This window comes from Rhineura floridana, chromosome 4, assembly GCF_030035675.1.
Source record: "Rhineura floridana isolate rRhiFlo1 chromosome 4, rRhiFlo1.hap2, whole genome shotgun sequence".
In the NCBI taxonomy this organism is placed as follows: Eukaryota; Metazoa; Chordata; class Lepidosauria; order Squamata; family Rhineuridae; genus Rhineura; species Rhineura floridana.
The window spans coordinates 48,794,115-48,810,075 of record NC_084483.1 but is presented as its reverse complement, the minus strand read 5'-3'; the positions used below and the strand labels follow the sequence as shown (position 1 = coordinate 48,810,075).

Genomic DNA, 15,961 nt, shown 5'->3' with positions numbered 1-15,961 from the left:
AAAAAAACCATGGAAGCCACATTTGAATGTTCTTAATGTAGAGATGGGGAACCTATAGCAAGTGGGGGCTGGTGGCTCCAATGTTAGTGGAGCGGTAAATCCGCTCTGGGTTTTAGTCCAGACTTTGAAGGAGCTGTCCAAGTGCCTGTAGCCCTCCAGGTGTGGTTGGAGTCCAATTCCTATCAGACTCTGCCAGCATGGCAGAGATGATACACGCTTTCCAACTGCATTTGGAGCACCACAGATTGCCCACCACTGCTCTAACCTGTCACAGGCAACATCACAACTCCCTATCTTCTGGCAAAACTGAAGAAATAAGCATTTTTTCAGAAGGTAATAAGATGTGAACTTGTCTTCAGTGGAACAGTTACTAACTCCCTACCCTGAAATAACACAACTTGGGGTATTGCCAACCTTGCCGTTTCATTAGCTGTTGAGGGAAAGTATGTAGTCTCAGTTTCTGCAACTATGGAAACATGATCACCTGCAATTATTTTCCCCTCTTGTACATTAGTGATATTTGACCAGTATTTCCTGTTTGTGGTGAAGCACAACGAAGTGGACTATGAAGTCCTCATAACCTCCACCAAAGCCAACACAAAGTATTGCTGTGTTTCAGTGCAGTCCTCAAAGCCTGCTATTTCCCTATGAGACTGATAAATTAGTAAGGAGATAAATTTGACGTATTTTGAATTCTACAGCAACAACATAATTTTCAAAACTCATTGGTCAATGAGTTAAGTAATTTGAATTGTATGTGTACAAGTCAATTTACTTTTGACACTGTTTGTAAATCCTTTATTATAACATCTGATTTACATACTGCTCAGGAACCAGGATAAACAGGAATATAATTTTGCTTTTATACCATTCAGAAAAAAATAAGGGGGATTCTTTCAAAGGGAATCAAAATTCCCATGATTTCATGCAGGATTATTTTATTTAGAACTTTTTTCAAATGACACTAGAATTATTAATCGTTAAATGGTTTAATTGATCTTTAATTTTGGTAATATGTTTTCTTTATTAAGGCTGCAGTTGTAAGCACAGTTACAAGGAATGAGCCCCATTGGCACTTACTTTTAAGTAAGCATGCTTAGGCTACAATCCTATATACTCTCTTACCGGGAACTAAATCAGTAAGGCTTACTTCTGAGTAAGCATATATAGGATTGCAATGTAAGAATAATAATTGATATAGCACAGAAATGATCACTTAAGGCTCAAATCCTGTACAGTAGGGCCCCGCTTCTCGGCGTTCCGCTAATACGGCACCAGTGGGGCAATCAGCTGGAGGGGGGGCTGGAGCTCCCCGCGCTCCAGCTGATCTCGCCAGAGGAGGGGAAGATCAGCTGTAGAGCACTACAATTTATCTCCTCGCTTGATAAGACTCCTGCGCTCCAGCTGATAGTGCAGGAGGAGGGGAAGATCAGCTGAAGCGTGCTACAACTGATCTCCTCCTCTGGCGTGATCAGCAGGTTAGGTTCCAGACCCCCGCGCTACAGCTGATCTGCTTTTTGGCGGTTTTTGCTTTTCAGCAGGGGTCTGGAACCTAACCTGCCATATGAGTGGGGCCCTACTGTACAAAATTACCTGGAAGTAAGGACCACTTGAACCTAGTGGGTTGTACTTATGAGTAGACATGTATAAATTGTACTGTATGTTTGAGATATGCCTGGATTAGTTTATAGTGCCACACCTGTCCCTGAATGTTCATATGGAGCACCTCTTCTTGAAAGTGCTAATTCTCTCAGACCTAATGAATTATTATGCTTATAATTTGATGAAGGCAAAATATTCTGAATTTCCTAAAGGGTATGTATGCAATAGCCTTACTCCCATTGTCTAACTCCTGCTAAAATCAACAAAAAATACTGCTTAACTTTCAACAAAAATATTGCTTAACCTTGGGGATAGTTCTCCTTAATTTGTGCCACAAAAAATACTTTTGTGAAAAATCACAAGCTGTATGATCTAGCCAAAAGCAGTATCTGTACAAAACATGCCACAAAAATATTTTCCTCAACAATGTTTGTGATGTCTCTGTGTTTTGCAGTTGTATCATTTGTCTTGCATGCTGCATAGCTAGTGACTTAGAAGAGCATGAAGACACTTGTCACTATTCTAAAGTAAGATACATTCTCCTCTGTTTCATATCTGTACTACAAGCTTACTTTAAATAATTTGCACTGGAATGAAAGGACAATTCCCCACCACTACCATCTTAAATACTGTTTTCTAAAGTCTTCGGATCACTTAAATCACTGCAGTCGTAAGCACAGTCATGGGTAAACATACATAGGATCACGTTATTACTTTGGAACAGTTTCCTACATTCAAAAATGCTACATTGGCTTATAACAGTTGTTAAGGTTTAAAAATTGTTCTTTATATTTGTAATGGAAAATCAGTAATGTTCACATTCTTCTATCAGTGTTGAATAACTCCACAAAACTTACCACTCCGCAAAACCTGGGCTCTTACTCGAAGGGCGGGATATAAATTTAATAAATAAATAAACACAGTTTGTGGATTATGGCAGCCAAGAATTACTTAATAAAAACACAAAAGGTATGTCCTGCAGCAAAGGCAAAAATATATATGGAAAAGGACAAAATTAAATGTGATTTAACAGGTATAAATGGGTAATGAAAATCGTTTTCTACTTCGAGTTGCTTGTGGGGTTTAAACAAATGTTTGTTTCCTTTTGTGTCAAGAGGCTTTTTCCCAAAATAAAGTGGCTTGAAAAATTCTGTTTTGAGTAGTGTTAATTAATTTCTGCATTCACTTCAATGTGGTTATGCCCTCTTGTGTTCCAGGTCTTTTTCTGTCCTTAATGTCATGTTATATATTTTGAAATGGATCTTTGTTTTTTTAGCTATAAAGGACGTGAAGATCTAATCAAAGTTCAGATCTTTTAATTATAACATTGAAACAAATGGGAGTCTTAATCAGGATAGCACTCAGATTTAGTTTTAGTTAAGGGCCAATTCACCCTGTCAGCTTTGGCTATGAAGCTGTCTGAACATGTACTATAGCCAAGGTGTACAAAGGGACACCTTGTGCTTCAGCTACAATCTGATCATAATGGTGTGGGAGTGGGATCTAGGCAAACTTACATATGTATTCACTAATAGGCAAAAAACCTTGCGGTTTAAGAATGTACCTATAGCCCACAGATATTTCTACCAAACTTTAAAAAGCAGGGAAATTGGGCAGCTATAGTGAATGCACCAGGGGAGCAGGAGACCTGAACTCCTCTCGGAGATATTGTACTGCCCTACACATTTGTCAAAATGCAAGCACAATTTGGGTTGGTCTTTCACAGTCCGATCCACTTGCTGTGTAGCTTGGAAGAATTTGGTAACGTGCCTCTGAGCATATGGTGAGTGGTGGCAACACCTGCCATCTCCAAAGATGGAGAATTATATTTTTGTATGTTCGTTGGTGTTCTTCTTACTTTGCTTCTTTCCTGTGTTACTAATATTTCTACAGAGAATCTAAACTAGAAAATTTTATTTCCCTCATTATTTATCCCAGAAATCTGTGTCAAATATATTTTTATTAATTTCAAAGCCTTTTTATTGGTTAATGTCATATGATGGTGAAGATAGCCTTTTTTGTTTCAAACTGGAGGTTATGGTCTATTTCTATTTTGGGTGCATTAACAGTTGGACCTGAAACTGCACTTTAATATCAGACTGATTCCAATATGCTGCTACTTTAGCAATGGCTCTAGTTGTTAGAAAAAAGAGGATGCATGTTTTCAGCCTGCTATGTTTAAACCACTTTATTTAAGGCAAGGTGTTCACAATCAATTAAAAACATAGAGCACACCTAGAATTTTGCTAGAATATATTTCACCTCCCACTGTTTTATCTTGTGCAAATTGAGACACTTCTGAGGTCCACTGGAGATTATTTTGCAGACGTCAGTGCCATTATTCCACAATTATGTTTGGAGTTTTTGTAGTATAAATTTTGCAAAGTGTTGCTGTACTTCACATATTCATAGAAACAAAAGCAAAAGAAAATGATTTCCTATAGAAAACTTCACTAAAATTGCACAGTAAATCAGACATATTTAAAGTGACCATCTGAACTATATCAACTGTCTTAATAATGTTGTTTCCTCCTGGCTAAAACAAGATCAGCACAGGACATATCTTCTTTCTATTATTTGGGCTGATTACAGGTGTTGCCACCACTCACCATATGCTCAGAGGCACATGTTACCAAATTCTTCCAAGCTACACAGCAAGTGGATTGGACTGTGAAAGACCAACCCAAATTGTGTTTGCATTTTGACAACTTTGTAGGGCAGTACAATATCTCAGAGAGGAGTTCCGGTCTCCTGCTCCCCTGGTGCATTCACTAAAGCTGCCCAATTTCCCTGCTTTTTAAAGTTTGGTAGAAATATCTGTGGGCTATAGGTACATTCTTAAACCGCAAGGTTTTTTGCCTATTAGTGAGTTTCCCTGCTTTTTAATCCGGGAGGTAAGAAATGGGATCCTGTGCAAGTTTGCTGAGAACGGATTGATCATTTGCATGTTTATTAAATTCAGTGTGATTTACTCCCATGCAATCATGCTTAGGATAGATAAAACTGACTGGGACGGAGCGCTGGAGTGGGCAGGGAAGAAGGAAGAGGGGAGGAGAAAGGGAGAGGAAAGGGGAAGGAGGGAAAAGGCAGGTCTGATCATTTGTATGATTATTGAGTTGAATAATAATAATAATAATAATTTAATTTTCGTGTCGCCTATCTGGCCAAGGCCACTCTAGGTGACGTACACAATTAAATTCCAGTAAAATACAATTTAAAATACGATTTAAAATACATAGCAATACAATACAGTCGACAATAAAGGATTAAATTACAGCATGAAACAGTATGTAAACAACGGGCGTTCAGTAATAGTGATAAAAGCTTAGCCCACCCCGGAGGTCCTGAAGGCCTGTCCAAAGAGCCAGGTTTTTAATGCTTGGCGGAATGCATCCAGGGAAGGGGCATGTCAAAGATCGAATGGGAGGGAGTTCCAGAGAGTGGGGGCCGCCACTGAAAATGCCCTCTCCCTAGTTCCCACCAACCTAGCTGTTTTTGTTGGTGGTACTGAGAGAAGGCCCTGCGTGGCTGATCTAGTCAGGAGGCTAAGTTGGTGGTACTGGAGGTGCTCCTTCAGGTAAACTGGGCCGAGACCGTATAGGGCTTTAAAGATTAATACCAACACCTTGAATTGGGCCCGGAAAGCAACTGGAAGCCAGTGTAGATGAACTAACACCGGCGTAATGTGATCACGGCGGCGGCTATTTGTAAGTAAATGGGCCGCCGCATTTTGTACCAGCTGTAGTTTCCGGGTCGTTTTCAAGGGTAGCCCCACGTAGAGCGCATTGCAGTAGTCCAGTCGAGAGGTGACCAGTGCATGCACTACCAGTGGGAGCTGATGAACAGGGAGGTAGGGTTGCAGCCTCCGTATCAGGTGTAACTGATACCAAGCTGCCCGGCTCACTGCCGAAATCTGAGCCTCCATGGACAGCTTGGAGTCAAGAATAACCCCGAGGCTGCGGACCTGATCCTTCAGGGGCAATCTTACCCCATTGAGTTCCAGGTCAACAATACCCAACTTTCCCCTGTCACCCACAAGCAGTACCTCGGTTTTATCAGGATTGAGCTTCAGCCTGTTTCTTCCCATCCATCCACTCACGGATTCCAGGCACTTGGACAAGGTCTCTACAGCCAACTCCGGTGAAGATTTAAAGGAGAGATAGAGCTGCGTGTCATCAGCATATTGGTGACACCGCAGCCCAAATCTCCTGATGATACCACCCAGCGGTTTTAAATAGATGTTAAATAGCATGGGAGAGAGAATAGAACCCTGTGGCACTCCACAAGTGAGAGGCCAAGGGTCTGAAATCTCATCCCCCAATGCTACCTGTTGATGCCTGTCAGAGAGAAAGGAACGGAACCACTGTAAAACAGTGCCTCCTATTCCCAACCCTCCCAGGCGATCTAACAGGATACCGTGGTCAACGGTATCAAAAGCCACTGAGAGATCCAGGAGGACAAGGAAGGTGAATTCTCCCCTATCCATAGCCCTCCTCATATCATCAACCAAAGCGACCAAGGCTGTTTCAGTACCATGTCCAGTCCTGAAACCCGATTGGTATGGATCCAAATATTCCGCTTCCTCCAAGTGTGCTGACAGCTGATTTGCCACCACTCGCTCAATGATCTTGCCCAAGAATGGTAAATTCGAAATAGGGCAAAAGTTGTTCAAAACTTGGGGATCCAAGGAGGACTTTTTCAAGATAGGTCTTACAATTGCCTCCTTGAGGGCCGGTGGCATTACACCCTCCTTCAAGGATGCATTTACCACCGCCCTAATCCCTTCGCCCAATCTTTCTTTACAGTTCACAAGGAACCATGATGGGCCAGGATCAGTCAGACAGGTGGTAGGCTTTACAGTTGAAAGTACCTTGTCCACATCCTCAGAAGGAAGAGGCCGAAACAGATCCCATGAAACCGGATTGCAGCTGGCCAACTCAGGATCATCTACCGCATCCACGGCGTACGGAATTGAGTTCTTTAGATGTTCGACTTTATCCGCAAAGTGCTTTGCCAATTTGTCACAGGAAGCCTTAGAATGTTCCAGGGGTTCCTGAGCGACTGGACCGACCAGGCTTCGGACCACCTGGAACAGCTTCTTGGGACAGCACTCTGCGGATGCAATAGAGGCAGCAAAGAAATCCTTCTTTGTTGCCTTTATTGCCACCTGGTAGGCAGCTATTGCTGCTCTAACCTGTGTTCGGACATCTTCAGAATGGGATTTCCGCCACCGGCGTTCTAGTCGTCTCACCTCCTGTCTCAGACTACGCAACCGGGGTGTGTACCACGGTGCTGTCTGAGTTCTATTCAGGGGGAGAGGATGTTTCAGAGCCACCTGGTCTAATGCACTGGTGATTCCCTCATTCCATTCCGTCACCAGTGTTTCGACCAGGCGACCTTCAGCAGGTTCCCATTCCCCAAGGGCAGTCAGGAATCCATCAGGATCCATCAGGCGCCTGGGGTGGACCATTTTAATAGGTCCTTTGCCCCTGCGGAGGGTGTGTGGCATTGAGAGAACAAAGTTCACCAGATAGTGGTCTGACCATGACATGGGGGTCGAAGAAATAGCCCCCAACTTCAGACCACTCCCCTCCACTCCCAGGGCAAATACAAGGTCGAGAGCATGACCGGCTACATGTGTGGGCTCAGTATTACTAAGGCACAGTTCCCAAGAAGCCATGGTTTCTAGGAAATCCCGAGGGGCTCCAATGAGAGTGGTCTCGGCATGCACGTTGAAGTCTCCCAATACTAACAATTCTGGGGACAGCGTTCGTACATCCGAGACCACTTCAAGCACCTCGGTCAGGGAGTCTGCCGTGCAGCGGGGCGGGCGGTACACAAGCAGGATCCCTAAACTGCCCTTCGGGCCCAACCTCCAGTACATGCAGTCAACAAACTTGGTCCTTGGGAGCAGAGGCCTGGTGAAGACCAGAGACTCCCGGTAGATGACTGCCACACCCCCTCCCCGCCTTCCGACCCTCGGTTGCTGCGCATAATGGAAACCTGGTGGACACATGGCCCCAAGAATGGGTGCTGAGGCCTCGTCCAACCAGGTTTCCGTAATACACACCAGGTCTGCACACTCATCCAGAATCATATCATGGATGATAGATGTTTTTTGCATTACAGACCTGGCATTACACAGCAGCAGTCGAAGGTCGGTAGGAATCCTGCGTCTCCCAGTTGAGTTGAATCGGATATACTCCTATGCAATCATGATTAGGATAGGTAAAACTGACCAGGCTGGGCCTGCCAACCAAGACGTCTTCTGTATCTTTCACAGTTGGGCAGGGGGAAGGGACAATTCTACCTTGTGGTTTTTCCCATTACAATGTTGCAAGAACACCAGCACTTGGCTGACTTTCTCTTCTCCTAAAGATACAGGATCAGTCTCAGACCCTGAACCTGGCAACCCTACCTCCCACCCAAATTTAAAACAAAGCTGTCCCTGGCCACATCCACACCAGGCCTCTATTACACTTTGGACAATCATTATTTATTTATCTATTTATTTCATGTATTTATATACCGCCCCATAGCTGAAGCTCTCTGGGCGGTTTACAATAAATAAAAACATTAAAAACAAATATACAAATTTAAAAACACATATTTTTAAAACAATTTAAAACAATTTATCATGGCTTCTCTCAAAGCCATGGCTCAAAGCCCATCATGGCTTCTCTCAAAGAATCCTGGGAAGTGTAGTTAGTGAAGGGTGCTGAGAGTTGCTAGGAGACGCCCTGTTTCTCTCACAGACCTTCAGTCAGAGTGGCTGACTGTTAAACCATTCTCTCGGGAATAGGAGTCTCCTCTCAGCACCCTTCACAACCTACACTTCCCAGGAGTCTTTGAGGGAAGCCATGACCGTCTCAAGTGAAATCAAGTCTGGTGTGGGTGTGGCCCTCTTATTAGCCAAGCCCAGCAGCTATGAGGCTTTTAGAACGCTGACAGTTGGTCCTTACTGAGCATGCTCCGCGCTATCATTGGGTCCCAGCCAAAATTTATTAAATTAATTAAAAATCAGCCAGGCATTTTTTAAACTTTTAAACTGCAGCAGATGAAGGTCAGAGTATGGGGCAACATCAGTATTAGGATTACAGGTACCCTGTGAACATGGGTTGATTTTTAATGAATGACAACAGATTATAACTCTCAGAGAAAAAAGTCCAAAAGGGCTCTGAGGTTTTTCTCTCTTTTTACACTTTGAACTGTATATTCTCTCTGACTGTTTTGTGTATCGCCATGAAAATTGACAGGGTTGTTAAGCAAGCGTTTCTGAGTTCAGGACTATACGTTATGTAAGGTTTTGTCTTGAAATGAGCTTATGGGAAGCATCAGAATGGCATGGGGGGTATTTTCCATTTAACATTGCGGAATGCGAGAAATCCCCGCTGACTATAGTATACAGCCACTCTCGTGGCTGTATAATATCTTGCAATCTACCTGTGCAGTGGAAGTGAGCACTTTTCATTTTCTAATGCTCACCTTGATGATTTATCAATAAATTACACAACAGACGCTAGAATACATTTCCTGGATCAAACATCTTTCAGTTTCCATCTATACTTAGCCCCCTTTAAATTTTCCCTGCAGTTGAAATTGACAGACTTGTCCATCCCTACCCACAACCCCCCCCCCATTCAGTGTTCAAAGGATTTGCTATATGGAGTAGGGATAACTGGGTTAGAAGCGAAATGGTGCTGCCAATAAAAAGTATATGTCAGGGGTAGGGACACTTTTTAAAATTCGACAGCCACATTTCCTTCTGGACAATCTTTGGGGGGGGGCACATCCCAGAGGAAAAACCTGGGGAGAGATGGCTGTGTAGCTGGTGAGGAGGTGTGGCTTATAGAGAGTCCCAAAGGTCAGACAGGGAGGCCTGGAGGGCCATATTTAACCCCCCACGGGGTGCCCGAGGTTCCCTACCACCCGGTGCATGTGAAGAACTGGTTTGATAAATAGGACCTGTTGATTCTCTGGTGTTACACCAGTACAAAGAAAAGGATCAGGCAGCACAATTCCATTCATGCTTGCTAGAAAATAAATCCATTAATCTCGGGGGGACATGCTTCCAAGTAAACTGCATAGGATCAGGCTGTTAGTATTCTGAGTTCAAGGAGACTTGTTCCCAGGGAGTTGTGAATACAACTGCAGATTCAGTTTCCTACAGTTTTGCTTTCTATATATACACCTAATGTGCTAACTGCTGTACAATTTGGGATGGGGGAGAATGATGTCCCTGTCAACTGTTCATAATAAGATACAAAAACTAAAGGAATAATTAAAATTTATAAAACTTTTTAAAGTCCCATTATATAGATACCTAACCTGCTCCCCAACAAATCAGAATGTATGCTCAGTATGCAGCCAACAATGTATAATCTCCCCACAAACCTTGTGCAGCATTCAGGACGAATACTGAATAAGTAGGCCATCCGGAAGCGGCCTGCGAGAGACACCTTTTTTTTCGGGGGGGATCCGTTTTAAAACTGAAAAAGGGGGGAAATAAATACCAATCTGCTGCAGCCCTTGAATGAGAGATTTGAAAATATATACATACACATGCATGGAACTGTTTTTTGTGTAATGGACTTCCAAAACAAAACGAACTGCTGTTTTAAAAGGGCCGAGCAGGGGATCTCTTCGCCCATTTAAAGGGGTTTGGGAAGGAGAAAAAGAAATGGCAGACTGCCACATGCAGCGCCGTACTTGGATGTGTCTGGAGTCTTGGAAGCTTGACTACCCTACGTTCTCCTACAAATGGACCTTGAGCTTGTTTGGAGGTTCTAGCAGGGGAGCGCAGCTATCGTATACCCTTGACCGAAGAACGGTACACTCCTTCTATCTGGGATGGTCGTCCTCTTCCACCGAGCGCGGAGCTTCGGGAGGGACGCACATGGAGCGGTGAGGGAGGAAGGGGACACCCGCCTAGCCAGCCAGATCAGCCGAATCAACCCTGGCGATCAATGGGGTGACAGATGTCGCAGCCAGATCGCCCTCACATCCGAGGAGAATATAGACACCATTGCTATATATACCCTTCACAATTATACAGTGGACAGGTTATGGTGACATCATTTAAGTGTTTCATTAAACAAATACCAAAGTTGTATTTACACAGCTCATGTAAATAGAATACGCAATTGTACCTGAAATCTACTTTTTGGCCCTAAACCTCGTTCCCATTTCGTACTGAATAACATGCAAATTTAATATTTGGCTACTGGCTGCTCCTCTCGGCTTATCCCCGCCCTCTTTCTCTGAACTCAAAACTGGGAAGGAGGCGTTGCCTGCTCTCAGGCTGGAGGCGCGTTCAGGCATTTGCGGCTTTGTGTCTAAGGTGGGTTCCTTGCTCGCGTACACGCAGAAATGGGTGGGTCGGGTCGGGTCTAGGAAGGGAAAGGGGAATTGCTATTGCGGTAGGGCATTGCTACAGTGCTCCCGCTGCATTCATGCAACTGTGTCTTAAACTCACAGTTAACTAAGGAAGGAAGGCTAAGCTGGAGTTTGCCGATAATTTGATTTGATTTGGTTTTGCTTTATTGAGTTGCAGTTTTGAAACGAAGAAAACTTCTGGGCAGTGTGGGATGTTGAGGAGGAGGATGGAGTGCTACAACTACAAAGCTAGCTATGCCTTTGATCTGTCTAGGCACATTTTTATATCGTAGCTGGTCGTGATGAAAATGAGGGCTGGTTGTTCAGACTTGATTCATTCATTTCATTCATTCATTGGCGATCACTCGTGGCCGAGTAAGATTGTCTTCCAGGGTAAGGTGTTTAACAGTGGGTCTGTAAGTGACTGTGGAGGCCAATTCTGGATCCACACAGCCTCCCACAGTGAGGACATAGGTTTCCAGATGGAAGATGGTCACCATGAGGGTGTGCTTGACGTGCCTTCCCTTTAGCTCTTTTGTCCCTTTCACCCTGTACTCGTGCTTCTTCAAAGTCCATAGCACCTTTAATAATGGCCGACCTCCAATTGGGACGCAACTTTTAACCAGTATGGTCCCGGTCAGGGCGGCAATACAAGTGGTTTTCTTATGCTTTCAGTGCGTGTCTGCCTGTGAATGCTTTGTAGAAGAAACCCTGCTGGGTCTGGTCTGCGTATGGTCTGTGGTGGGGTAGCCAACGTGGTGACCTCCAGATGTTGTTGGACTATAGTCATCCCTGGAAAATTAGCACTGTTGGCTAGGGCTGATGGAGTTGGGGTTCATCAACATCTGGATGGCCACAGCAGGGCCCTTATCTCTAAAAGCAGGGGTCGTTCTGACCTGTAAAGCTGCAATCCAGTACATGTCTACTTAGAAGTGAGCTGCATTGGAGTGAATGGGACTTACTCCCAGGAAAGTGTGTATCAGATTGTAGCCTATGTGCCTTATGGGAAGAAAAGGGGAGAGTAACCTTTAAGGAGCATGAGGCTATTGGAGGAAGAAAGCACCTAAAGGAAGAGCGGAACAGATACTTTTTTTTCTTGGCATGAATCACCTTAATCATTTTCCTGAGTGCCCCACCCCAAAAAACCTTTTTTTCTTAAGCATTAGGATACATTCACCTGAGGGATTACAATTAAACCATTTCTGAAAAACAAGAGTGTCTATCAGTGGCACACATAGCATTTACGAAGTGGTGCTATCTGACCAATGTTCTTGTGAGAGTGGTAACACTCTTTTGTTATACAGAATTCTTCTGTCAAATAAAATGATCATTCTCTCTTATAGAGAACAAATGTGGCTACCTATGCTTTTAGTTAAAACCCTGTACTTAATTCAAGTAAAAAGCTGTATGATCTTAAAACCTGGCAGCAGCAGGAAAAGAAATGTTGTTAGAGTAATGTAATAACCCATCGTTATGTTCTGTGTGTATTTATTTTTATTATTAGATTTATATTCCGCCCTTCCTCCCAGTAGGAGGCCTGGGCAGCATGTAAAAGTGTTTGTGCTACTAAACAAGCTTGCATACTCCTGTTTATTTATTGAAAACATTGTAAACACTGCCTTGCCAAGGTGGCTTATGACATAAGTTAAAAATACAATAATTGCAGTGTCAAGTTTTAAAAACCATAAAACTGAAAAAGACCAGCAATAGTTTCTTTCTCCCTGCCCCCCCCCCAAGGTTTGGCACAACTCAACCAAATGTAGACTGGAATAGAGCAGTGAAGAGGCCATCTCTCTTTCTTGAGGCTGGAGTTCTAAAGTTGGGGGCCACCGTGGGAAAAGCCCTGTCCCTGGCACTCACCACTCTACCAGTGCTTGCATGTAAGCCAGAGAGCAGGGCCTGGTGCTGATCTTGGGCACATTCATGGATGTAGGCAGCCCTTAGAATAACCTGGTCCCAAACTGTTCATGGCTTTAAAGGCAAAAACCAACACTCTTGAGTTGGGCTCAGAAGCAAAAAGGCAATACTAAATATGTGTAATATGATTTTGAGTGTGTAGCTCCCTCAAGTATTCCACGTTAATTGGCAGTTTCAGAGCTGTCTTCTAGGGGAGCCCCACATAGAATGCATTGCAGTAATCTAACCTAGATATAGTGAAGTGACAGCTCGTTGTGGCTAGGTCCCTTTCCTCTAGATAGGACCACAGCTGCCAAATTGGCCTAAGCTGATAAAAAACATTCAGCCACTGACATCATCCACACTTCTGTACATGGCCTAAAACCAGGACCCCTCCCATACTGCATTCTGCAATTCTGTCAAGATTAGCAGATTTCCCAACCCTCAGTTCTTCAGTTGAATCTGGATTAAGTTTAATCTTGCTGGTTAGCATGAAAACCTGCACTGGGATGGATGCAACTGTCTCCCTGGGCTTAGATGTTGGAAAAGAGAGCTATATCTGTGTGTCATCTGCATACAGATAACGACTCCTTTTGATGACTTCTCCCATCGCTTTCATGTAGATGTTGAAAAGCATGGGAAATGAGATGGGACTGTGAGGCACCCTGAAGACCAGTGGTCAAGGGGTGGAACAAAAGCACTGTTTTTTGGAATTCCACCTCCCTCCCCAGAAGGACTGGAGCCAACATAACACCATGCCTTTCCCATCCCAGAGAGACTTTCCAGAATAATACCATGGTCAATAGGACTGAAAGCCACTGAGAGGTGCAGGAGAACCAACAAGTCACACTTTGCCCTGCATGTTATTTCCCAACATAAGTCATATACAAAAATGGAGACAATAGTCAAGAAATCAGAAGAAGGCTAGGACTGGGGAGGGCAGCTATGAGAGAACTAGAAAAGATCCTCAAATACAAAGATGTATCACTGAACACCAAAGTCAGGATCATTCAAACCATGGTATTCTCGATCTCTATGTGTGGATGTGAAAGTTGGATAGTGAAAAAAGCAGATAAGAGAAAAATCAATTCATTTGAAATGTGGTGTTGGAGGAGAGCTTTTTGCATACCATGGACTTGCAAAAAAGACCAATAATTGGGTGTTAAGAACAAATTAAACCAGAACTATCACTAGAAGCTAAAATGATGAAACTGAGGTTATCATACTTTGGACACATAATGAGAAGACATGATTTACTAGAAAAGACAATAATGCTGGGAAAAACAAGGGAAAAAGAAGATGACCAAACGAGATGGTTGATTCCATAAAGGGAGCCACAGACTTGAACTTATCTGAATAGGGTAGTTTACAACAGATGGTACTAGAGATCGCTGATTCATAGGGTTGCCATAAGTTGGAATGACTTGAAGGCACATCACATGCACACGCATGCACTCACTATCTTATCAGTTTGTTTTTCTTGGTTCTTTTTGACAACCATGAAGGCAAACTTGTGATGTTCAGGGAGAAGCAAATATTGCCAACTTTTGTGGCTTGGTTTAACCTTCAAATTCTTGCTTGTTTCTATAGTTGGATTTCTAAACCGTGCTTATTTGTGTGTTTGATTAACAACCCACTTGAGATCTGCATATTTGAAGAGCAATCTGTTCCAGGACCTTTGCTCTTCTGTAGCTAAAGTTCTGCTAGCCTTTGGCTGACTTCAGTTTGTTCAGTTTGACCCTTTAAAAAAAAAACAGGATTTGAACTGAAAACAGAGAGATAAGAGTACAATGAGCGGTATTACTTTTATTTGTCATAACTGTTGCCTTCAAAGGGAATGTCTAAGATATGTAGGCAATGGTAACATTTTTGCACTGGTACATTTTCCAAACCTGGTATAATATGAACACTAGTAGAGTGGTTTTTTACAAATTTAATCCTTGGATACTTTGTTAGAAATCTCTCTCAGTTCAGTATTTCCTCTCTCTGTCCCTGCCCACCCCCGTTCTTTCATCCCTTCTGTGAAGGTTCTTGTCTCTAATTAACACCTATTTTTCTGGTTAATCTGAATACTTATTCGTAATGATCAGATGAAAATGATGATTCTTTAGTTACATATCTGTGCACAAGTGCAAGGTTTTTCTGCACAAGTTGTCATTGGGTGGGGCAGACATAGATTGGGGTCCTTGTATGTGACTTGGGGGCTTTACCTCTTTTTCTGCTATGTTCTCAATCCAGATCAGACCCCCTGTGTCAGCCATTTGCATAGGAAACAAAATCTTCCATTGATGCAGATGGGAGTTTTTTCCTATACAAATTGCTGATGGGAGGGGGAGGGAACGGGATCCAGATTGGATCCATAATGGTGGGATAAAGCCCACTACCTCCATGCTAGGGTCCCAATCCAGATTGGGAGGCCTGCACTGGCAATTTGCGTAGGAAAAAAACTGCACTCGAGGGCATGTACCTAGTTAATGCATTATCTCTTTTGGCCCTAAATCCAAGAAGCACTCCTGGTGATGTGATCCTGAAACCACACAGGAAGAGCCAGATTGGATCATACTGAATGCCCATCTAGTCCATCATCCTGTTTCTGTCAGTGGCCAATCAGAAGCCTTTAGGAAGTCTACAAGCAGGAAGTGAATGAAATAGATATTCCCTGCTCTTGCTGCTTAGCAAGTGATGTTCAGTGAGACACTGCCACTGGACATGAAGGGGTTTTTTTTTATCTGTCATGGCTAATACTGTTGATAGACCTATCCTTATTATTTATTTGCTACAAGGCAATGTGCATGGTTATTTTCCTCACCCTCACCCCAGCTATAACAACAACCCTGTGTAGGTTACGGTGACAGTATGTGACTGGCCCAAGGACACTCAGTAAGCTTCATGGCCAAGTGAGGATTTGAAGTTGGGTCTCCTCCATCCTAGTCCAGCACTATAATAACTACGCCAGACTTGTTCTAATCCTCCTTGAAAGCCATTCAAGCAATACTTTCTTTTGGCTGACTTAAATTAATTTCATTGAGTGGACACCCCGTCCCCTCAACTTCTTGTATGATGGGAGAAAGAAACTTACATCTGTCCA

The 15,961-nt window shown here is 43.3% G+C and overlaps 2 protein-coding genes across 2 annotated transcripts in view; both read left to right on the top strand.

Annotated features, from left to right (window-relative positions):
* The window catches only part of LOC133383050 (glutathione S-transferase-like), a 176,762-nt gene that overhangs the window by 6,499 nt on the left and 154,302 nt on the right, over positions 1 to 15,961 (top strand). The gene's annotated exons all lie outside the window — the stretch shown is intronic.
* LOC133383047 (glutathione S-transferase 3-like) overlaps positions 10,860 to 15,961 on the top strand; it is a 29,816-nt gene continuing 24,714 nt past the window's right edge. Inside the window, exon 1 of the mRNA XM_061622920.1 lies at positions 10,860 to 10,942. The gene's annotated coding sequence lies outside the window, so the exon portion shown is untranslated. The remainder of the gene's footprint in view (positions 10,943 to 15,961) is intronic.